A 25,138-nucleotide genomic window follows, 5' to 3' on the forward strand; every position below is an offset into this window, starting at 1 on the left:
GGCGGCTGAACGCGCACGGCGTCCCTAGTTGCTAGGCGCCGGGCTGCGCGGACATTGCGGACCACGGCGCCTAACAGTTTCAGTTCTTGCATAATAGTCAAAGTGCTTTCTGAATTTGTGAAAAGTTATGGTAGCCTTGTTCACCATTTATTTTCTCCTAAATCATTTAATTGTGAAAAATAAAGCTGTGACCATTTTTTGTGTCTCAGAGACACCTATGATTAGCATGAGGTAGTGAGGCACCAGCAGAATGGTCTATGATCATTAAGGTAGCAAAGTTGTAGTAGTGGTGCCAGAGCAGGATAAGCAGGATGAGCAGGATAAGCAGGACAGCATTTAGCCCTAGGGCCAACAGTGCAAATTGAAAGGTGGCTAGGCCGCTAAGCCTGTCCACCGCTTCTCCCCACACCAGCCTCGCTAATCAGTGACCATCAGCTGGGCACAGCGGGGGAACCAAGGGCATAACAAAGCAGGCTAAGATGGCAGGTAGAATTTACAATTCAGGATCCCCCCCAGGCAGGGCCCTTTCTTGACATGTGAATATAGGTGTAAGTACTGCATAGAAAAAACAGTGTGTGATTCTGATCACTATGCAAGACAATTTGTAGACTAATCTCACAAACGTTATTAAAATGCACATGCATTGGTGCCGGCATATACATTGATAAAGTCAAATATTACCTATGAACATAAGCTATATACTTATTATGGACTAAGTACGCAATTGGCGCACGGAGTACCGTAAGGGTACGCACTTAGCGTAGCAGACGCTAGGCCGTGGACGCGACGCACGAGCGGCACGTACACTCACGGGCTTACGCTTAGTATCGAGCACGCTATAGGCGGCCCGAGTACCGTACTGCTACGCTGTTGGCGTAGCGGACGCTGTGCCGTGAGAGTGAGACACGAGCGGTGCTGACGCTCACTGATTGACACACAGTAAACCTTGTTAACAACACACTGTAAGGGTATGCTTATACTGTAAACCTTAGTACTGTAATATTACCACAATGTAACGCTTATTGACCTTGATAATATGAAAGCTGTTTGAGCGATTGAGACGCTCAGAAACCCTTTACAATAACTGGTGAAACACACAAGACCTGGTAAGGTTCCAACACCTTCGTAGAAGATTCTTTAGTATAAAAAGGGGAAAAACAGTTACAGCTTATACACTACAGACCTAACATCAATATCTAAACAGAATAACAAGAAATAAATGTGAACAATAGCGAACGATCGCAAACAGAACAAACACAAAGAGAATAAAATGGCAAACACTTAAAGGATAACAAAATGTGAACGAATGGCGTACATAAAGAATAACAAAATGGCTACAGAGAAACTTATACACGTGGGAATGATTCGCAAGCACGTCCTGGACCAGCCCTCAGCCTTCAGTGTGAAAACCTTTGTAGAGAGAGTGAGTGCTGGTCCAGCAATGGTGGCCTTTATATACACTGCATACAGTACGATACAATGGTCCCTACAATCTCATTGTTCATTGGACGCAGGAATGTGTCTCTGCATTATAACAAAAGGCCATAGGTGGATTCGAACAGGTGGGCTGTGTCTATTTCCAACTGCTCAGGTGGGAGGTATCCTCAGGATTCCCGCCGCATGGGTAATGAACAGCAAATATAGTAAATGTCTATAAACTACTTTTAAACATAACTATACGCAGGAGCGAACAATCTCTTCCTAACCAACACTGAAATGTTACTATTAAAATACTCTTCAGTTAGATACTAAACACCACCGTTCAACCTTTGTCTGACCCTTCATATCATGCAAAGAGGAATCCCCATGTCCACGAACCATTTACACTAAACATACTTGCTGACATTGTTAAGGGAAATATTATCTATAAAACACACTATTTAGGTTAAATATGTTGCGATCGAGTCGCTCGCTAGATGCTCACAAACTCCGCCGTAAATACACATCTCCATGCGCAGGAGACGTCGGAGCGTCCCTTACGCAACCTGAGGGGATGCGTACGCACGGGGGAGTGGGTGCACGAGCAGCGGGCATGTGCATTGGGGTTAGTACAAGGCATTGTGAATCACGATATTTTTCGACTTTGACAGTCCACCCTTTGGCAGTCACCAATAACTGCCACTTTCTAAACAATTCAAGCAGAAAAATATATATATTACCATGAAATACCTCATTATGATTGGGAGTAGGGAGGAGAGGAGGAGGTGGGAAATGTATGACCTAGTGGGATAGTAAAAGCATGTGTGTATGAAATCCATGTCTGAGGGGTCATGTATCATCGTGCCGTACGTGTTCTAAACCAAGCTTCGTGGTATTGCGAAGTATACATTGAATCCTTCTCATCCCGTATTAAGGGTCTGTAAGTGGGCTAACAAACTCTACCGAGCTCTTTTTGGCTTTTAGTTCCAACAAATGGGGGTGCACATTAATTGATGATACATGAAGGGGGAGAATATGTGAGTGCTAATATATGTGCCTATATTACCTGTCGACTATGTGTGTCACTACCTGAAAATAGTAGAGATGAAGATAAGAAACATGCGTTATAAATGCAGTCGTATGATTATGTATGTGGTCGTCTTTGGGTGTCTTGTTGACGTCTTGTCTGATGTCTTGTCTGATGTCTTGTCTCTTTACTGTATCTTTGCTGTAAGTGGCAGGCAAAGCTCTTCAAGTGTCCATAAAAAAATTACAGTCTCTAAAAGCTCATTAGGTGTCTGTGACACAGTTCATCAGTGGTCTGTATAAAGGGTCATCAAATTCTTCTTCCAGGTGGATGTCTTTGTACCTTGGAGAAAACCAAAGGAGAAACGGGTGAAAGAAACGGACCGTGGAATCACATTTTATCACAACATTGTCTCGATTGACGGGTCATAAATTAAACTAGTTGATGTTACAATGCCCTCGCTCCTCAAACTCATCAATTTGGTACTACGCTTGCAATTCATTAAAATCCGAACACATCTGAATATCAGACCAATCATTATGATAACTCCTAGGATACATAAGAGGAACTTCCCTACAGTAACGCCAACATTTTGAGCCCATTCTCCTAAACCTGAGAACCAATAACGTGGGTTCAACCATGATACCCAGCAGGTTAGTTCATTACCCACAGAAGCAAGGGTAAGGTTGTGCCTCCTTCGGAACTCCCACTTCAATTGCAAGATATCGTCCATCTTTTGATCTATGACCTCTGTTGGGTCCTCAGTGCTGTTTGTGATATACGTACAACACTTCACTCCATACTGAGTTGCTAGGGTGACACAATACCCTCCTGTCACTGCTGTGAGGCAATTTAGAACCATCCTGTGCTGGATCAGTTCTGTTTTGTAAGCTTGCAATTCTCTCCCGGTATACCTGAAGGTGTCATCATACATCTCGGTGATATTGTCTATCAGGTTCGCTAGCGCGGTAATATACCTATAATTTATAACTCCTCTGGCGGTACAGGTGATATCTAACGCGAGTAGGAATTGAATCCCGGTGGATTTGTGAATCAAATCAGAGGCTGCATGCTCTGTCCTATCTATAAGGTGTCATTTTACAATGTGTTCGTAATGGGTGTGAGTGTAAGGAGCTTGAGCATTGCGGTGAACGTCTTTCATTCTATCATGGGTAATGGTCATTACTTCTGGTAACACTCTTCCAATGTAACACAATCCCTCTGAGTTTGGGGCAAGCCACTTATACGCCTTCCTCCCACATATGAAATATGCATCATCGGGGAGGACATATGGGACAGAGAATGACATCACCATATTACAAACCTTCCAGGTGAAAAATCCTATCCCTAACTCTCCCATCTGTCTAGTACACGTATCAGGTTGTATAATATGCGCACAGTATCCTGGTGATACTTCTCCAACTCGCATGGGCCTATTTCCTAGAGTGTACCTATATTGGAAATATCTTCCACTGTTGGCTATTTGGCGTATAATCTCTGAGTCGATGGGCATTCTATCGGCTCTGTGTGAGAATGTCATGGTTCGGTTGTTCCATGTCACTTCCCAATTTCCCGGCTTTCGGGGATTGGAAATGTTAAAACATATTAGGGACCTATCTACATGGTATTGGTGGAGCTTTAAACTAGGAGGGAAAGAAATATTAAATTTCTTGTCCACCGGTCTCCCATCCCTTAATTCAAGTACCTCATCTATCTAAGAGTATGGCACTAGTCCTGACTTTCTATGACCTTGAGGTACTTGTGAGCACACCCAGCATTCCGTTTGGTTTAAAACCTTACCCACTAATGAGTGATAGTCACTCAATGGATGACGGTCCATATCTATATTAATACTGGACTGACATCTCTGGATGCACCCGTCCTCAGCTATATTGTCACAATTCCTACAGATACAGTTCTCTTCAGCTAACAATCCTTCACAATGTCTATTAGTGTCATGGCTACCAGATCGTTTTCTGATACTCGCCTTTACTCGGTGATTGTGTTGCTCTTGGATTTCTACGACTCCATCCTCATCATCAGAACCCATTCCAGATCCCTTCTCGACCTCACTGGTACTCTCACTGAAACAGACTGCTCTGGTCAACAACAGGGTCAACAGGAAAACACAAACTGCAGTCTCTTGGGGCGAGTTCATCTTACAGGAGGAGAAAGAGAAAGTTGTAATGGGGGAAAGAAAACAACTATGAGGGAAAGAAAACTTGGCGCGACAACCGCCTCCGATCTTGTAATTCTCTGTGCTCAGGTGCCGTGACAACAGTCCTGCCTCTCAGCCTTCCCGGAACAGACACTCCAGTGATATGGTTTCCTCCACACTCTGCTCTTTGTCACGGGCTCTCTCTGGGTCAGCGACCTTCTTACAGTGGGACGAGTGGACCCAAGTCTCTCTTTCGGCAACCTTCAATGCTGTCGTGCTGGTCAATAAGACTTGGTACGGTCCTTCCCAACGGTCAATCAGGCAACCTGAGCGTAAAAAATTCCGAATCATTACATAATCCCCAGGTTCAATGTCATGACAATTACTGTCTGGCAGATCAGGAATCACCAGTTTTAGATTGCAATTCTGATTCCTCAACTGCTTGCTCATCTTAACCAAATACTTTACAGTGACTTCATTGTTACATTTCAAATCATCCTGGGGGTCAATCATTACATGGGGTTGTCGACCAAAAAGAATTTCAAAGGGGGACAGATTAAGAGGGGACCTGGGAGTGGTTCTGATGCTGTACAATACAAGTGGCAAAGCTTCTGGCCACAACAATCCAGTTTCAGCCATTACTTTGCTCAACTTGTTCTTAATAGTGCTGTTTACTCTTTCCACTTTCGCGCTCGCCTGTGGGCGGTACGGAGTATGCAGCTTACTATTAATTCCCATTAATTTGCACATTACCTGAAAGACTTCACCTGTAAAATGGGTACCCCTATCACTTTCAATTATCCTAGGGATACCATACCTGCACACAAATTCCTGCACAATTTTCTTTGCAGTAAACGTAGCGGTATTTGTGGCAGCGGGGAACGCTTCAACACAATTTGAAAACACATCAATACAAACCAATACATACTTTAAATTTCTACAAGGTGGCAATTGTATGAAATCAATCTGTATTACCTGAAAAGGGCCGTCCGTTGGCGGAATATGGGATGGTTCTGTTGGTATCGCCTTTCCAATGTTCTTCCTCAAGCAGGTGAGGCATGTCATTGCACTCTTACTCGCATGAGAAGAAAATCCTGGTGTGCACCAGTAGGCTCTTACCAACTTGCACATACCTTCTTTACCTAGATGAGTCAGCCCATGTGCCACCTCCGCTAAACTCGGAAGGTATGCTCTGGGTGCCACTGGCTTACCCTGTCCATCTGTCCAGAGTCCTGAGGACTCCTGGCCATATCCTTTTGACCTCCAGACTGCCTTTTCCTGTGGCGAACACAAATTTTGCATTTCACTCAATTTCTGTGTGTTGACGGTATTGAATACCATCAGTTGTGTGATGTCTGTCTGTCTGGGGGTGTTGGCTGCTGATTTAACAGCTTCGTCTGCTCGGCTGTTACCCAGTGACACTGGGTCTTGACTGTACGTGTGGGCTTTACACTTGATAACAACCACTCTGTCAGGTTCCTGTATCGCTGTTAAAAGTCTTTTGATGTGGGTTGCATGTGCCACCGGTGTGCCAGCTGCCGTCATGAAATTTCTGAGGCGCCATAGGGCCCCGAAATCATGCACTACTCCAAAGGCATACCTAGAACCTGTGTAGATATTGGCTGACTTACCTTTAGCCAATTCACACGCTCTGGTTAGGGCAACCAGCTCAGCAACTTGTGCTGAGTGTGGTGGGCCCAGGGGTTCCGCTTCTATGGTGCCTTTGTCATCTACGACTGCGTATCCAGTACACAAGTCTCCCGAGTCCGTCTGTCTATGACAACTACCGTCAGTGTAGAAAGTAAAATCTACACCTTCCAGTGGGTTGTCACTGATGTCAGGCCTTGCAGTGAAATTTTGGGTCAAATATTCCATACAATCATGCGTGTCAGTGTCTGTACTAAATCCTCCTTCGCCATCATTCTCATCCCCCACCCTTTGTGCCTGTCCAGGCACACCTGGGAGATACGTTGCCGGATTTAGTGCACTGCATCTCCTTATGGTGATGTTTACAGGGGCCATTAGTGCTAATTCCCATCTTGTAAACCGTGCGGATGAGACGTGTCTGGTTTGGGCAGAATTCAGTAAGGCTGACACTGCATGAGGTGTGTGTATGGTCAGGTTGTGTCCTAGCACTACATCTTCGCTTTTACTCACTAGCAATGCTATCGCTGCAACACTTCGCAAGCATGTGGGGAGGGATCGCGCTACCGTGTCTAGCTGAGCTGTGTAGTAGGCTACCGGCCTGCTGGCATCACCATGCTTCTGGGTTAAGACACCTGCCGCACATCCAGCACTTTCCGTACCGTACAGTTCAAAGGGTTTCCCATAATCTGGCATACCTAATGCTGGTGCCTGCGTTAGGCACTGTTTTAGTCTCTCAAATGCCAGTTCGGACTCATCTGTGTGCGAAATCCAATCTGGTTTGTTTGATGAGACCACCTCTTGCAAAGGTAAGGCCAGTATGGAAAATCCTGGGATCCAGTTACGACAGTACCCACACATTCCTAGGAACGTGCAAATCTGTTGCTGACTCTGTGGCAGAGTCATGTCGCGAATTGCCTGTACTCTATCAGTGGTGAGGTGTCTCACTCCTTGTGTCAAAAAATGTCCCAAATATTTTACCTTGGTTTGGCATAATTGCAACTTATCCTTTGAAACCTTGTGTCCCGTATCAGAAAGATGAAACAGAAGCTGTTTCGTGTCTCTCAAGGACGATTCGAGTGAATCAGAACACAGTAGTAAGTCGTCTACATACTGTATTAATATTGATCCGCTCTCAGGTTGAAAGGATTGTAAACAATCATGCAAAGCCTGCGAGAAAATACTTGGGCTGTCAATGAAACCTTGTGGTAAGCGAGTCCAGGTATACTGTACTCCTCTGTATGTGAATACAAACAAATATTGGCTGTCAGGGTGCAGAGGTACCGAGAAGAAAGCGGAGCAGAGGTCAATTACAGTGAAAAATTTCGCAGTGGGAGGGATTTGCATAAGGATGACAGCTGGATTTGGCACTACGGGGAATTGGCTCTCAACTATTTTGTTGATCCCCCTTAGATCCTGCACTAGCCTGTAACCCCTCCCCCCGCTCTTCTTCACAGGGAAGATGGGGCTATTGGCAGTGCTGGACGTCCTAACCAGAATGCCCTGTTGTAGCAAGCGCTCTATTACTGGGTAAACTCCTAACTCCACCTCTGGCTTCAGAGGATACTGTGGGATTTTTGGAGCTATCCTACCATCTTTTACTTGAACTACTACAGGAGCTACATTTGCCATTAATCCAGTGTCTTGTCCATCCTTGGTCCAAAGTGACTCCGGTATCTGGGAAGTAATTTCCTCTACCTTGGACGGACACCTATCTGTAACAGCAGTATGCGTCATTAACCTTTGTGGGGAATCTAGCATATCCTGTACTTCCTGAACGTGATTCTCGGGTATATCTAAGAACACGCCTCCAGGAGTACAATATATGACACACACCATTTTGCACAGTAAATCTCTCCCAAGTAGATTAGTCGGAGCCGATGCAGCTAGCAAAAAGGAATGCTTGGTCTGCAAAGGCCCTATCGTAATCTCTGCTGGTTTGCTTAAAGGGTAGTGTTGTACTACTCCCATTACTCCCATGGCTGGAATTGTTCTACCAGTGGTCTTCATACCCACTGTTGAATTTATCACTGACTTGGCCGCCCCCGTACTACAAGGAAAGGTAGAGATCTACCAGCTACATCAATTGTGACCTCGGGTTCACTTCCAAGGCTCGCAATTAATTTCACTGGCTGCAGACTACAGGTGTGGCCCCACCCCTATTGTATGTGGTGACCTCCCCGCAAAGCGCTAGCAGCTACTACATGTGAAGGGGGTAACTGGGAATTATCAGAGACTTGCCAGTCTCTTTTTGGTGGGTACCTTCTCGTTTCCCCTGCATGTGGCTCATAACTCCGTCTCTGCGGTCCCTGATCCCAAGTACGTGTGTCTTGTCGTTGTCTAGGGGGTTGATATACCTTATGTGTGTCTTTAAACATACAATTCCGTGCAATATGTCCCTCTTTCTGACAGTTGTAACATGTTATTACATTTGACTTACCCACAGGGGTCTGGGGCCTTGGCTGAGGTGGCTTTGTTGTAAGGGCTTGTATACTTACTGCCATCAGCTTATCGCCCTGTGACTCCCTGTGTCTCATGATGTTCCGATCATGTTCAATAGCGGTCTCTCTCAAAGCAGCCACCAACAGACCTCGCCAACTTGGTTGAGTGGTCTGTACCCTTGCTTTTAACACTTCCTTTAAACCATCCATTAACACAGAAACTGCTACTTCCCTATGATGCACATTTGTCTTAATGGCTTCTATTCCAGTATACTTAGCCATTTCCTGCAGTGCCCGATGGAAATAATCAGAAGCTATTTCATCCTATTTTTGTCTTATGGAGAAGATTTTGTTCCACTTGACAACAGCTGGGAAATATACTCCTAATTGCATGTTGATCTGCTTAACATTTTCCTGATTGTATGCATCTGTGAGAGGCATCTCTTCATCTAACCTACAATCAGTGATAAATCTTGCAGAGTCAATATTGGGGGGCAAACATGCCCTCAGCACTGCCTGCCAATCTTTGTTATTGGGTTCTGCGGAGTTACCTAGTTCTCTAACGAACCTTTGGCTTGCAACTAGATCTTTCCTAGGATCAGGGAATTCAGATATAATTGCTCTTAATTCTGTCCGGGAAAAGGGACAATGCATTGCAATGTTCCTGACGGGAGTGACTCCCGACGTGTCAGTTTTCCCATTTGGGACCGCAATTACCCTGACAGGATTAAGTTCAATAACATCACTCTGGGTTGATTCTACAATCTGTGGTGTAATTGTTTCTGCGTAGTGTACAGTGCCGTACTTACCTGCTGACACGACCTCACCTGTCCTCCACTAGGGGCCTTTGCTACTCCTCTTACTGGTTGGGCCATGCCCACTGTAGTCTCTGCTATGGTGGCTGCTAGAGAGAGTGCCGATATTGTGGTAGACTCATCTTCCTGCTCGCAATCTTGGGGGAAGTTTAAGACGGGATACAACTTGCACGGGTTAGTATTAGCATCAATACACTTATCTACTTTACTCTTATCACTAATACATTTATTAAGTGCATTTTTATCATATACCAGTGTGCCATTCTCTGGAAGCCATTTTCTCTCCTGTTATGTATGGTGGTGGTGGTGCAGTAGCTATCAATTTCCTGATAGGATTGGAACCAGCTGCTTGAGCTAATCCTCTTTGTATCTCACCTTCCTGTTGCCATAACTGTAAATAATCATAATGTCTAATTCGTTGCTTCCCAGACTTTATTAGACATATCCTTCTCCTTAAATTTTGCAACACCTCAGGATTAAAACTGCCCACCCTGGGAAACTTCTCCCCATCATTCACAGTCATACGTTCCCACTCATTGCATAAAACCTCTGCGTGTGATCCATATTTTTCACACATTATATACCTGGCCGACCCAACTGGTCGCGGTACTAAATCAACCTGAACCTTGGTTGATCGCCCCTTACTTGAGCAACTGGCCCCCATTATTTGCAGGTATTGCTTTCTCAGCGAATTCCTACGAAAACCAAGTTCCCAGAGATAAGGCGACGGTGAAAGTTCAACGAGTGCCTTCACTCACTCTCGCCCACGTCGACCAATACGCCCACACACTGCCTTAGCGCTGGCGTACTCAACCCAGGGCCCCTGCAACCTGAACCTCTATTTACTGGGGCGTGTGGGAGTATGCTACCCTCCCCAGTAAGTATCAGTTGCTGGAGAATTCCTGAGTGATCAGCGAACCTCCCTTAAAATAAGAAAAAACCTACACAAATCACGTTAGAATGTACAAATAGTGTTTATGATCCCGCAAAGCGTACGCAAATTGCGTAATGGGTATCAAGGTAACAAACTAATGCACACAATTACATGCGGTACAGTCGCAATGCGTATAAGTAACTATTACTTATCCGCAGAACGACCAGCGGAATCGGTTGTTTAGGCTGCGAAACCTTCAGCCGGAGCGTATTCTCAAAACGGGCCTATATGGGTACTGCGCCAACCCCCCTGGGTTGCGCTCACTACCTCTGACCTTTCTTAAGTCAGGGTCTTCAGAAACTTTGTATAGGTACTTTTAACGGATTTCTGATTTTAGCGGACCTTCTGGTCTGCTGTAACACTAATTGCTCCTTTTACCTTAAATCACTGTTAACGTGAGATGGCCTTCTCCCACGCCACCACGTGTTCACTTCACGGGTGTCTTTCTACGAGATCTCGAATTTTCTCAAGGTTCACCCAAAAGAAAACTTTACTTGCATACGCACGCTCTTTCACTTCATATATACTTTGATTTTTCTGTACAGAAAATTTCTTTCATTCAGGTAACACAGGTTAATCCCAGAGGAGATGCAGCAAGAGAAGGATCTTTTTAAATTAGTTTTAGGAAACTGAAAGAAATTGTGCTATTATCTCGTGGCTTCTGTATCGCCTTACTAAAACAATGCTATCGTGTGATTTGTATCTAGTGGGCGTATCTGTACGCACGTTGCGTAATTTACGCCATGTGTGTAGGCCTTTGCGTTGCGTACGCTGTCTCGCTATCGGTCAGAGACACTTGTACACAGGCCGGATACGTCCGCAGTAACACAAATAACACGCTTCTATAATTGCAAACGATATTTAACTATAATCGTTTACCAAGCACCACACAGTATCTCCTGTATCAACCTTTACAACTAGGCCAGGCTGTGTGCGTGCTTTACAATTACTCCCTTAAGTATTACTCTTTACTTTTAACTAAAATAGCAACAAATTTTCTCAGCACGTTATCGATGCAAATGGCAAACAGGAAAGTAGATATGTGAAAATACACAAATGAAAATACAGGTGTGTGTGTGTGTGTGTGTGTGTGTTGCGTATGCAATTTGCACCAAACAGAAATTAAAACAGTTTAAAAAAAAAAAATAGCTTAACGTTCTTACCTTTCGGTTCCGGATCCCACCAGCATCCCTACAAACCAAGCGAAGCAGACGCTTATCCGATCAGCACTACCGTATCCCCAACCACAAACACAGATACAGGGGATACTACCTTTCCGCCCTTTGCTGATGGATAAAGTCTGCCTGGTTCCGCTTGGCTGCGGATATGAGGAGGCCCGGACGATGCCCCAATTGATAAAGTCAAATATTACCTATGAACATAAGCTATATACTTATTATGGACTAAGTACGCAATTGGCGCATGGAGTACCGCAAGGGTACACACTTAGCGTAGCAGACGCTAGGCCGTGGACGCGACGCACGAGCGGCACGTACGCTCACGGGCTTACGCTTAGTATCGAGCACGCTATAGGCGGCCCGAGTACCGTACTGCTACGCTGTTGGCATAGCGGACGCTGTGCCGTGAGACTGAGACACGAGCGGCGCTGACGCTCACTGATTGACACACAGTAAACCTTGTTAACAACACACTGTAAGGGTATGCTTATACTGTAAACCTTAGTACTGTAATATTACCACAATGTAACGCTTATTGACCTTGATAATATGAAAGCTGTTTGAGCGATTGAGACGCTCAGAAACCCTTTACAATAACTGGTGAAACACACAAGACCTGGTAAGGTTCCAACACCTTCGTAGAAGATTCTTTAGTATAAAAAGGGGAAAAACAGTTACAGCTTATACACTACAGACCTAACATCAATATCTAAACAGAATAACAAGAAATAAATGTGAACAATAGCGAACGATCGTAAACAGAACAAACACAAAGAGAATAAAATGGCAAACACTTAAAGGATAACAAAATGTGAACGAATGGCGTACATAAAGAATAACAAAATGGCTACAGAGAAACTTACACACGTGGGAATGATTCGCAAGCGCGTCCTGGACCAGCCCTCAGCCTTCAGTGTGAAAACCTTTGTAGAGAGAGTGAGTGCTGGTCCAGCAATGGTGGCCTTTATATACACTGCATACAGTACGATACAATGGTCCCTCCAATCTCATTGTTCATTGGACACAGGAATGTGTCTCTGCATTATAACAAAAGGTCATAGGTGGATTCGAACAGGTGGGCTGTTTCTATTTCCAACTGCTCAGGTGGGAGGTATCCTCAGGATTCCCGCCGCATGGGTAATGAACAGCAAATATAGTAAATGTCTATAAACTACTTTTAAACATAACTATACGCAGGAGCGAACAATCTCTTCCTAACCAACACTGAAATGTTACTATTAAAATACTCTTCAGTTAGATACTAAACACCACCGTTCAACCTTTGTCTGACCCTTCATATCATGCAAATAGGAATCCCCATGTCCACGAACCATTTACACTAAACATACTTGCTGACATTGTTAAGGGAAATATTATCTATAAAACACACTATTTAGGTTAAATATGTTGCGATCGAGTCGCTCGCTAGACGCTCACAAACTCCGCCGTAAATACACATCTCCATGCGTAGGAGACGTCGGAGCGTCCCTTACGCAACCTGAGGGGATGCGTACACACGGGGGAGTGGGTGCACGAGCAGCGGGCATGTGCATTGGGGTTAGTACAAGGCATTGTGAATCACGATATTTTTCCACTTTGACAACATCTAACAATTACTGACTATTTACAGTTGTAAGGATCTTAGATACATCTACACATAAGTCATAATTGGGCAACAACTGAGTGTTCACATACAGTAGGTAACTGAGCCATGGGAGTGTCTTAGGACTGGCAATGAAACTGCAAGTATTCAGAGTTGAGAATACAGAGATACGTCTAATTAACTGGTGATACAAAGGGTGTTCTCCTCATCCAGACAGGCTGCAGCTGCCGTTTCTGTTGCGGCAAGGGTTCTCTCTTTGGGCCATTTATAGAAGTGCAATTGCTGGGCATGCACAGCCTTATCGGATCACACATGTCCAGAACTGAAAAAAGGGGGAGGAGAATTTTGTATGAAAGTTGAGCTGGTGTCGAAAGTAGAAAAAAACAACAGTCTATATTTGGATAGCCCGGTAATGACCACCGAGCTAAAAGCAATAATAGCCCGTTTTTTTCTGGCTTTTTTCGGCGCACAATCACCGGTCTCCTTCAAACAAGCAGCCGCAGCACTGCCTGTACACAGTGCTGTGGCCGGGTAAGGTGTGCCGGCAGAGACAGAACGCGTTCCGCCTCCAAATATAACTGACAGAACACAGTTCCACCATGTTCCAGCCCACTTTATACCTTGCACTTAAGTATCTTCCATTATTATTGAACAAGTAAGTGTTTACTATTATTAATGGACAAAATGTGGGGATTCCTCATAGTGTGTTACAGTCTGTAGTCAAAGAATTTTATTATTTTAGATTAGGATTTGTGCTTTCTACAAAAATCTTATGAATTGTTGATTGTTTTATCCTTACAGAAATATTTTGTATACATTGTATATTATTCATTTTATGTAAGTACAAACAACGGTGTCATAGCGTTCATTATCATATTTATTCAGTACCACTAGCACCAATCCAATTTTCTTTGACTTTACTATTGAATCTGTTGTTGAGACAACAAATGCTGTAACTCTGAGTTGGTTGTTGGAATGGTTTTTCCATTCCTGTGACGTAGTTTTAGCATAAAAGTTGTCAGTGATTCCAGTCTATTTTCACAGGAAGATTAAGATTTCCAGTGGATAAAGGGCATCCAGAGGAGTCTGGCTCCATCACTGTAGCTTTGTGAAAATTAATTAAAAAGTCATTACAGATGTTCTTTTCTTTCACTGAACTTGACGTTTTTCAAGGACATCAGCAAAGTATTATATATAGATGAGAGATTGTCTCTCTGAGCACTGACTGCTGCTGTCAGCGAGATAAACAGGGCTATTCCGGGTAAGTGCTACACACTAGCATAACTTTCATCTCAAAAACACATTTAGAAATGACGATATTTACAATTCAATTTAAAATAGTACATACATTCTAAATACACAGTATAAATAGAAAGGACCAAAAATAATCTTGATATATTTTCTATTTAGAAAGTAAAGTTCTTCAAGCCATGCGGCTAGATGCATCATCATTTGGAGAGTGATAAAAAGAGAAAGTACCAGCCAATCAGGTCCTAACTGCAATGTCACAGGCTGTGTTTGAAAAATGTCAGTTAGGAGCTGATTGGTTGGCACTTTTTCACTCTCCATTTTATCACTTTCCAAGCGATGATGCATCTGGCCCATGATCTATTTTTCTCTTATGTCAGGAGTCAGAAGAGGAGAGATCCTGAGTCCACTGTATGTTTACATGTGTTTGGAGTGAACTGTTATGTTGTAGAACCACTGCATCCAGCAACACTGGGTATGTGTCATTCATTCTAATCTGAAGTTGCTAGTGCTCAAATGTACAGTACCTATTGCCGTCTTTAGAGTGCCCTGATTGTGCATATGATCAGTAATGGTAAAATTTGTAGAATAAGTGTTGTGATTGGTGACCCTGATTCATGCAACAGTACCGATATCCTGCTCCAGACAGCAATGCATGACAAGGTTGTAAGAAGGGATGACAAATAGACAAAAATGGATGATAAATAGATATTGCTTTGTGCATTAACTTTTTTGGCCTACAGTATGCTTTACAGGAGTCTGCACAAAGTTCTTAGTTTGGAAAAGAAAGTGGATTGAATGAATGAACATCTGTACGCGAGGCTTATTCCAATAACGAGGAACCATCACAGAGATACAGTACACATTTCTCCAGGACACCAATCAGTGGGATTCTGCAAGTAGGCATCTTGGCAGGGCCAAAACTAGGATTTTTGTCTTCCGGGGCAAAGCATTATCTTGGTCAGTGTAGTAGTGTAGATAAGGGGCTGTGTCAGTCATTGTAGTAGTGTAGATAAGGGGCTGTGTCAGTCAGTGGTATAACGGGACTGTGTCAGTCAGTGTAGTATAGTGTACATAAGGGGCTGTGTCAGTCAGTGTGCACACTATAAGGGGCTGTGTCAGCCAGTGTAGTATAGTGTACATAAGGGGCTGTGTCAGCCAGTGTGCACACTATAAGGGGCTGTGTCAGTCAGTGTAGTAGTGTAGATAAGGGGCTGTGTCAGTCATTGTAGTAGTGTAGATAAGGGGCTGTGTCAGTCAGTGGTATAACGGGGCTGTGTCAGTCAGTGTAGTATAGTGTACATAAGGGGCTGTGTCAGTCAGTGTGCACACTATAAGGGGCTGTGTCAGCCAGTGTAGTATAGTGTACATAAGGGGCTGTGTCAGCCAGTGTGCACACTATAAGGGGCTGTGTCAGTCAGTGTAGTAGTGTAGATAAGGGGCTGTGTCAGTCATTGTAGTAGTGTAGATAAGGGGCTGTGTCAGTCAGTGGTATAACGGGGCTGTGTCAGTCAGTGTAGCATAGTGTACATAAGGGGCTGTGTCAGTCAGTGTGCACACTATAAGGGTTGTGTCAGTCAGTGTAGTAGTGTAGACAAGGGGCTGTGTCAGTCAGTGTAGTAGTGTAGATAAGGGGCTGTGTCAGTCAGTGTAGTAGTGTAGATAAGGGGCTGTGTCAGTCAGTGTGCACACTATAAGGGACTGTGTCAGTCAGTGTAGTAGTGTAGATAAGGGGCTGTGTCATTCAGTGTAGTAGTGTACAGAAAAGGCTGTAAGTCAGTAGTGTACATCTAAGGGGCTGTCAGTCATTTTGTCCAGCATAGATAGTGTTTTTTTTGGTGCTGTTACTGTCCATCTAAGGGGCTGTGTTGCTGTCACTGTGTCCAGTAACCAGTCCCCTAAGTCCATCACAGTGGTACTGCAGTGACTACGCAGGCCCCACCCTCTGCGTTCACAGTGTGTGTGTGAAAGCGGTCTGACTCCACACAGTGTGGGACAAGCTGCGTCCCCCCCAATTTAAAAAAATAAATAAATTGTTTGCTCTTCTTTCTTTTCATCATTTGTTGTGTGCACTGCACCCCAGTACACCATAGTTAATACTACCATGTGTGAAAGCATAATGACTTCACACAGTGTGGGACAAGCTGCGTCCCCCAAAACATAAAAAAAATAGTTTGCTCTTCTTTCTTTATCTAGTTTGTTGTGTGCACTGTGAATTTAAAAATGGATAACAATCAGTTTACAGAACCAAATACTAGCGCTCCAGCTGCTGCCACCAGTCATGATGCCGATTTAATGTCATCTACTACTAACGCTGATGCACAAGGGCAAAGAGAGTTTACACAACTGGTAAAGAAAAAAAAGACCTCAAGCAGTAAGAAAAAGAAAGTTGATTCTTGCAGAAAAAATTTAAATTGCCAACATGCCATTCACATCACGCAGTGGCAAGGAAAGACTCGGGGCTTGGCCTATATTTATGACTGGTGATTCTGCAACTGTTAGTGAGGCATCTTCTGCCTCTCATGACAATGAAAGATCTGGAACTTTAGAGGTGTAAAAAAACTGAAAACCACTAAGGCAGCACTAAGTGCGTTCAGAAACAGAAATTTCACAAATCCCTGAGGAAAGTCCAAGTGTGTCCTCAAATCCTATGTGTGAGTAGGGAGGCCAATCCCAGGCCATTTTTTTCAATCCCGGGTATCGGTATTGAAAAATGGTCAATCCCAGGATTCCTGGGATACCCGGGATTTACTTTTTTCTACGTGTCCAACTCTCTCGCCCCACCCCGCCCCCACACACATAACTCACCATACGACGGGGGGCGGGAAGGTGGCACACATCCTGCAGGGTCGGCGGCGGGTCATCCTGTGGGCTTGGCAGCGGCTGTGGTCGAGTCATCTTGTGGACTTGGTGGCGGCTGCGGATGGCGGGTGACCTGTGACTGCACGTCATGCTGCGCAGGGGGAGCCGGAAGGAGGTAGCCATGCAGCATCTGAGCATCCTGAGGATGCTCAATGTTGCCCAGCTTTAAAAACACTAAGGGCCGCCTGATCTCTTAAACCCTGGGATTGGAGCTTTCAATCCCGGGATTGAATCCCAGACGATTTTTGGCCTACATCCTGGGATTCCGCCGATCCTGTTCCCGTGATTGGCCACCCTATGTGTAAGCCTAACCTCTCAGAGAAACTGCTTTCCACCGTTACTACTCCCTCTGTATATGTTGAGATGAGCAGCATAAGTATTGCTGTTGACCTAGCTATTGAAGATGCCACCGTGGAGTTACAAGAGGATGAGGGGGATATTTGTGTAGCAGATGATGGCACTAATGAGGATGTTGGGAATGAGAATGAGGATGTTGTGTGTATAAGTCAGGCATAAGTGGAAGCATCTGTTGGCCATGATTAGACAGCCATTGTCATGCCTGGGTATAGGACCAACAAATCCACCTCTTATGTGTGCAATTATTTTCACCCAAATCCTGACAACATTTGCCAAGCCATCTGTAGCCTTTGTGGAAACAAAATAAGTAAAGGTAGGGGCGATAAGCATTTAGGAACGTCCACTCTATTACGTCATCTACAGAGAGCTCATGGCAGGTGTAGGGTATCAGAAACTGGTGCTAAAAAAATAACAACAAGCAGTCCAGGAGCAAATGTCTCCCTTCTCTCTACTAGAACCCAGCACCTGTGATCTCCACCACCAACACCTTCATCCCCAACCTCAATATCCTCAGTAATGACAAGAGATGGTCCAGAAACCAATTTGTTAATACTAGGTGAATTGTCCCCTTTCCAGGATTCCGCAGAAGAATCCTTGAGCACAAGGCCAGCTGATAGTTCATCGTCCCAGAAGTGGACCAAGAAAACTGCTAGTAATAGTAGTATTTCCAAAAAACAATTGACTGTTTAACAATTCTTGGCAAGGAGAAACAAGTATGTCAGTTCTCACCTAGTCGCAAAGCGGATCACGGATGCCATGCTTGCTTGGATAGTATTAGATCTGCGTCCAATATCTGCCATCAATTCAGTGGGTTTTACGCAGTTAATGGAGGCTGCGTGTCTCTGGTACCAAACTCCATCTCGGTACCATTTTACGTTCCATGACGTTAAGGAAAACCTCATTCATGGCCTAAAAAATGCCATTGTAGCCAGTGTCCACTTAACCACAGATATGTGGACAAGCGGGACTGGGCAAACTAAAGATTATATGACTGTGACAGCCCACTGGGTGGTTGAATCACCTTCAGCAGCAGCAGTACTATCTAGCAAACATTGCCAGCTCATTCAGAGGCAGGCTACTCTGTGTATCACCGGCTTTACTAGGAGGTAAGAGGCATACCGCTGACAACCTCTTAGAAAAACTAAGGGATGTCATAGCGACATAGGTTACCCCACTTGGACCCTCCTCAGGATTTGTGATTTCGGATAATGCCATAAAGATTGTAAAAGCATTACAGCTGGGTGAATTAGGATCAACTTGGTGGTTCAGGTTTAAAAGAAAAAAAAAAAAAAGAGATGCTGTCTGTGGCCCGAAAAATTTTGGGGCATTTTAGGCATTCCACAACAGCATGCAGGAGTTTGCAGCAGCTGCAAGAAGAGTTTAATCTGCCCTTCCATCAACTGAAGCAAGAGGTGGTAACAAGGTGTAACGCCACCCTTTATATGCTTCAGCGGATGGAGGAACAGCAGAAAGCCATTCATAGCTATACAACAAGCCATGACTTTCGGAGAGGAGGGGATGGTATCTACCTCAGCCCACCACAGTGGAAAGTACTTTCTGTCTTGTGCATGGTGCTCAATCCCTTTGAAGTAGCCACCTGTAATGTTAGTTCCGACACTGCTAGCTTAAGCCAGATGGTTCCCTTAATTAGGTTTTTGGAAAATCAACTATAGAAATTGAAGGAGGAGATAAAACATGGCGAATCCGCAAGATATTGCCAATATCTTGAAATCAGATCACAACATTTTGGCAACCGTGCTTCATCCTAGGTTCAAGTCGTATGCTGTGTCTTTCTTTCCAACTGATACAGATCTTAAGAGATGCAAAGAGCTCCTGATGAGCAAGTTGGCAGCTCAAGTGACGTCTGTCCTTCGGTTTCTTCCGAAACAGCCAGGAAAATAACGAAATTTTCCCAAAAGACCAAGTGGGGATGCAGATCAGTCAAAACAACATTTTGACATCTGGTCGGGTCTAGATGAATTTCCCAGTATTAGTGACACCTCTACCGTAACTCCATCTGATACGGTCACCATCCAAAGAATGGTGGAGGATTATTTTCACGACACTGTAAAAGTAGGCATGTCACAGAGTCCCTTCGTGTACTGGAAGGAAAAAAAAGTCAATATGGAGGCCCTTGTACAAACTTGCTTTGTATTACTTAAGCTGCCCACCCTCCAGTGTGTACTCAGAAAGAGTTTTCAGCACAGCTGGGAACCTTGTGAGTGAACGTCGTAGGCGGCTACTTCCTCAAAATGTGGAAAAGATGATGTTCAACAAAATGAACTGTAAATTCCACCTGGAAGACCTTTCCCAGCAATTACATCGAAATAAAGAGACATCTGTAATGGCGGATTCCAGTGGGGAGGAATTAATATTGTATGATGATGATGAGGATGAGGATGTACACACTGAGGAGGGTGAGAATGGCAGTGGTGATGACATCTTCTGGACTAGGGGTGGGCAACATGCGGCCCGCGAACTGATCCTGCCTGGCCCACTGTCCCCCACCAGTGTGCAATGACAAGCAGCCCGGCTGAGCGCTTGTCATTGTGCTACAGAGCTCCGAGATGCAGCGCCGCTGAGGAAATACCCAGTCACGTCACAGGGTCTGCTGACTGGGATTTCCTCTGTGATGTCAGGTGCTGGGAGGCACGGGGGGCGGAGCCACGGCAGAAGCGTGCAGAGGGTAGCAGCAGCGGCTCTGTGCAGTGCAGCGGGCAGCGGATCTGACAGCAGGCAGCGGGCAGCAGGCTGCGGATCATCTGGGCAGAGGATCTGCCACTGTGAAAAAAAAGACATCAAAGGTAAAGCTGCTATATGGGTCCAGGGGAGGGGGGAGGGGGGTAGAGACTGCTATATAGGTTCAGGGGAGGGGGGACAGTGACATCTATATGGGTTCAGGGGAGTGGGGGGAAGGGGGGTAGAGACTGCTATATGAGTCCAGGGGGGGAGGTGGGTAGAGACTGCATATGGGTTTAGGGGAGAGGGGAGGTTTGAGACTGCTATATGCAGAGCCGGCCCTAACCAATAAGATGCCCTAGGCAAGATTTTGGCTGGTGCCCCCTAGCACCGCCGCTAGTTCTGAAGGAGATGCCTGGCATGAGTCAGCTGGCAGCTCTGCTAACGTTGGGCGCCTTTTGTTTATGAAAATGCATCTTATTTGCATTACTTTGTGGCTAGGATACACAAGCAGCTTCTGCTGATTAAAATGATATGCAGCACGCCTATATACTGTGTACGACTGTGGCTGTATCTGCATATGAAATGCTACAGTACAGTGATTTCCAGCAATACACTGCAACGTAGCATTTCTTATGCAGATACAGCCGCAGTCACACACAGAATATAGGCATGCCGCATATCATTTTAATCAGCAGAAGCTGCTGGTGCCCCTAAGCATACCAAATGCCCTAGGCATTTGCCTAGTTTGCCTATACCTAAGGCCGGCTCTGGCTATATGGGTTCAGGGGAGGAGAGAGGATAGAGACCGCTATATGGGTTCAGGGGAGAGGGGAGTATTGAGACTGCTATATGTGTCCAGGAGAGAGGAGGGGGGGGGGGGGGGGGGGGCTAGTAACCGTGCCCAGGGAGAGTCAGTAGCTGTGAATACGATTGATAACAGCATTACACAGGATGCTGTTTGTTTTCAGCACTGTTTTTTTATTTTCTTATTACTGGTTTAATGTGTTTTTTAGTCATTTGTATTTTGCCTGTAAAAAACTACGTATGCAGTGTAATGTATATTGTGGTGTGTGTTTTTATAGTTATATATACTATTCAGACCTGATCGCTAGCAGGCAATTTTTGCACTGCTGCGATCAGGTAGTCGCCGCCTACAGGAGGAGGGAGAAATCGCTGTGCAGGGGTGCGATTGCATGTGCAGAGAGCTGCACAAACAAAAGTTTGTGCAGTCTCTGCACAGCCCTGGACTTACTCTTCCAGTGCGATGATCGGGGGCCGAAGCTGACGTCAGAAACCCTCCCTCCAAATTCCTGGTTCCTCCTGCATTTTTCCGGACACTCCTCTAAAATGCTCAATTGCCACCCACACATGGCCTCTCCTGTCAATCATCTTGCGATCGCCCATGCGTTCGCTTTGTTCGCACCATCCCATCGATGCCTGGCGCTCCCCGGCGCTGCGGACCGACGCGCCTGTGCATTGCGGTGCATGTGTAGTTCAGACCCAATCGGCCACTGTGCAAAAATGCACAGCAGCGATTGGGTCTGAATTGGGCCCTATAACAGGTCTTATTTTGAGTTGGCTGCATTTGCATCTTGCTGTAACTGCTGACTAAGGGGCTGATTCAGACCTGATCACTGTGCTACTAATTTTGCTGTCCTGCGTTTGGGTTTTCTCCGCCCCCAGGGGGAGTGTAAATTCGCCAGTGCAAGTGTGCGATCGTATGTGTACGTAGAGCTGCAAAGATCTACTCTGTGTAGTCTCTGCGCAGCCCAGGACGTACTCCTACAAATATTTGTCATTCATATTAGTCTCCGCCATTTTGGCGCTTACAGTATAAATTCTGCGACCCCTCCCAGTATATTTTTGTGGTGTGGGAGGAAAGCCATACAAACATAGGAGAACATAAAAACATCATACAGATGTCAGTAATGTGCACCACTCAGTGTGTGAGTCTTGTTTATAATTTTTGCCAAAATTTTTATTTAAAATCAACAGACTAAAGGTGGGTACACACTATTAGATCTGCAGATATATCTATGTACGGATCGGGCAGTGTGCTGTGCATACACACAGCCCGATCCGTCGGGGGACTGACGTCATGAACTGGGCGGGCGGGCGCTCACGCTCGCCCAGTTCACCTGTCAATCACCGCCGGCCGCCGCAGCATGTGTACGGGCGGTCGGACGACCGCCCCGTACACACACAGCGACGCGCCAATATATCGTTAGATATATTGGCTGTCGGCTGTGCTGCGCGGCCGACGCGATACGTCTGTGAACGACGGAGTTCACAGACGTATCGCCCGTACACACTGGCCGACGGTCCCGCGATGTATCGGCCGTTCAAGAGAACGGCCGATACATCGACCAGTGTGTACGGGCCTTAAGAAATTAGTTTAACAAAGAAAAGAAAGATAGACAGTGAATGCAGAAAATTCAACAAAGGATGGACTCCTAAATATTTTTTTTTACCTTGGTGAAAAAGCAGTGTGCTTAGTATGTAAGGAATCTGTGGCAGTATTCAAAGAATATAATTTAAATCGCCATTTCGAGACAAAGCATGCTTTGAAGTATAAAAATGTATCTGCTGAACACAAATTGGAGAAAGCCAATGAGATGGTTGCTTGAATGCAAAAAGAGCAAACATTTTTCACAAAATTGTCATCTGCACAGGATGGAATTACAAATGTGAGCTATTTAATAGCACACAAAATCGCCAAGAACAGTAAGCCGTTCACTGAAGGTGAATTTAAAAAGGAATGTATGGTTGACTCTGCCGCAATATTGTGCCCAGACAAGAAAAAAAGTTTGAAAACATTAGCTTGTCACGGCGAACTGTTGTGAGGCGCATCGAGGACATATCCGAGAATATGGAACTGCAATTAAATAAGAAAGTCAACAATATGTCATATTTTGCTTTAGCACTGGATGAAAGTTGTGATGTCAAAGAAACAGCCCAGTTGATGATTTTCATTCGATGGGGTAAATTTACGAAGATGGGAGTTCTATTTAAGATGGGATGTTGCCCATAGCAACCAATCAGATTCCAGGTATTATCTTCTTGAAGGTGCTAGATAAATATAAAGTAGAATCTGATTGGTTGCTATGGGCAACATCCCATCTTAAATAGAACTCCCATCTTAGTAAATTTACCCCGATGTATCAATTAAAATTTTGACATTACAGAAGAACTGGCATCAATGCAGTCCATGAAAGATACAACAACTGGAAAGGATTTATTGGAGGCTGTAAATCAGTGTGTGTCCAAATTTGGAGTGGAGTGGGAAAAATTGGCTGGTGTGACAACTGACGGAAGCCCCAATCTAACAGGAAAAAAATAATGGATTGCTAAAGAGAATTCAAGACCAAGTCAGTGAAAAGAATCCAGAATACAAAATTGTCTTTCTACATTGCATCATACATCAAGAGGTCCTTTGTAAAAGTGTTTTAAAATTAAGCAATGTTGTGGACACTGTTAGAAAAGTGGTCAACTACGTACATTCGCGCAAGAGGATTCAATCACAGACAATTTGTAGCTCTGCTAGAGGAGACTGAAGCTGAGCACACAGATATCCTGTGTTATACCGGGTGGTCTTCTGGTTGCCGAATGTCGGGATCCCGGCGCACAGTATACTGGCGCCGGAATCCCGACACCCGGAATACCGACACATGTTCTCCCTCGTGGGGGTCCACGACCCCCCTGGAGGGAGAATATATAGCGTGGCGTGCGTAGCGCGCCACCGTGCCCGCAAGGGGCTCATTTGCGCTCGCCACGCTGTCGGTATGCCGGCGGTTGGGCTCCCGGCGCCGGTATGCTGGTCGCCAGGAGCCCGGCCGCCGGCATACCATACTACACCCATCATACCAATGTGAAATGGCTTAGCTTGGGGAATGTTTTGAAAAGAGTGCGGGAGCTGATACAGCAGATTGGTGTGTTTCTAAAGGAAAATAATATGATTTTCCCCAGCTGAAAAATAAGGATTGGCTATCTGATTTTGCATTTGCTGTTGATGTTATGGGACACATGAATGAATTAAATCTAAGACTGCAAGGGAAGGGGCTTTTTGCTCATGATCTGCATTTCAGCGTAAAGACATTTATAACAAAATTGCTGCTTTTCTCCCGTCATTTAGGAAACAAGCAGTTCACTAATTTCTACACTTTGCAGCAAGTTGCTGTTCCAGATGAAAATCTGGAAAAATACGCATCATCGATACTCAATTTACATGGGGAGTTTTCATGGAGATTCAATGATTTCAAAACAATAGAAAAAGATTTTTCTTTGGTCTCCTCACCTTTCACATTTGATGTCAACAATGCTCCTTGTGATCTTCAACTTGAACTTATTGACCTGCAGTGTGATGCTTTGCTTAAAGAGCAATTCAAATCAGTCAATCTTCCACGGTTTTATGCCTCTCTCAATGGTCAAAACTTTCCAAAGATCAAGGCTCATGCGCGGAAGATGCTTGTGCTATTTGGTTCAACCTACATATGCGAGCAGGCATTTTCTGTGATGAAATTTAACAAGTCAAAACACAGATCTTCCATGAATGATGAGCACCTTGCCGCTGTGCTCCGGATTGGGACAACAGAGATGATGCCTGACTTCGCTTCTCTGGTTAATGCGCATCAGAGGTTTCAGTTATTTCACTGACTCATTTATGTAATTGTTACTTCCACTTTTTATTGTTATTTTTTTTTTTAAACTGACGCTCACTTTGATTGTACGAAGGCTTGAGTGTTTGTTGTTCTACTGCCCCTGGTTTTCTCT

The sequence above is a fragment of the Pseudophryne corroboree genome, chromosome 7 (assembly GCF_028390025.1).
Source record: "Pseudophryne corroboree isolate aPseCor3 chromosome 7, aPseCor3.hap2, whole genome shotgun sequence".
Lineage (NCBI taxonomy): Eukaryota > Metazoa > Chordata > Amphibia > Anura > Myobatrachidae > Pseudophryne > Pseudophryne corroboree.